Below are 908 nucleotides of genomic sequence, written 5' to 3'. Positions count from 1 at the left end.
TTGTTGTGATTTGAATGAATGAAGGAGAGGTCGTATTTATAATGAATTTGGAAAACTTCCCGACGGCAAATATTCGTCGGTATTCCGTCGGGAATAATAACGGCTAAATTAACGTACAAAACCCGTCGGTGTTCCGTCGGTAATTTAAACGGATACTAACGGCTACATAATTCGTCGGTATTTCGTCGGGAAGTGCAACGGCTGCAAATTCGTCGGTATTCCATCAGGAAGTGAAAGGGTGTTCAATCCGTCGGTAATCCGTCGGAATATACCGACGGAATTCTGACCGAGTTCCAAAATTGTCGGTACTGCGTCGGTATTTCGTCGGTATGTGTCAACTTTTTGCAACGGTCATATTTTTGTCAGTTTTTTGTCGGTTTTCTGTCGGGATCGTATGACCAAATACCGACGAAATTATTCTGTCAGTATTTTCCGACGCAGTTCCGACGAATTTGCCGAAATAGATTTCCGACAAATTTTCGTCGGAATTCCGTTGGAAAATCCTGACCGATTTTTTTCGGTCGGTTTTTCCGTCGGTATTATCCGTGTTTTCTTGTAGTGTTAGTTCCAGCTTGCGGTTCATCTCTTTGGTGGTCCATTCAACCCTACTTGAGGTTAAGGTAATTCGAAACCTTAAAGATAACCCATAATCGAATTTGATTGTTTGATAAGAATCGAAACCATAAAAACTACAAACCCTAATAGTATGATCTAATGTTGAAATCAAAACCATAGGGTAATAGATCAAAACCCCAATGAGTAATCGAAGCTCATAATCATAAGTTCGATACCCCAAACCCTAATCGAGATTGATTGTTTGATCAATTAAAATCGAAACCTTAATGGTTTTGAATCTCAAAACCCCAATGATCTAAGATCAAAATCGAAACCCTAATATCCATGATCCT

The sequence above is a fragment of the Brassica oleracea genome, chromosome C4, assembly GCF_000695525.1.
Source record: "Brassica oleracea var. oleracea cultivar TO1000 chromosome C4, BOL, whole genome shotgun sequence".
NCBI lineage: Eukaryota > Viridiplantae > Streptophyta > Magnoliopsida > Brassicales > Brassicaceae > Brassica > Brassica oleracea.
The sequence above is the reverse complement of the archived record's forward strand: the minus strand, read 5'-3'. Positions refer to the sequence as shown.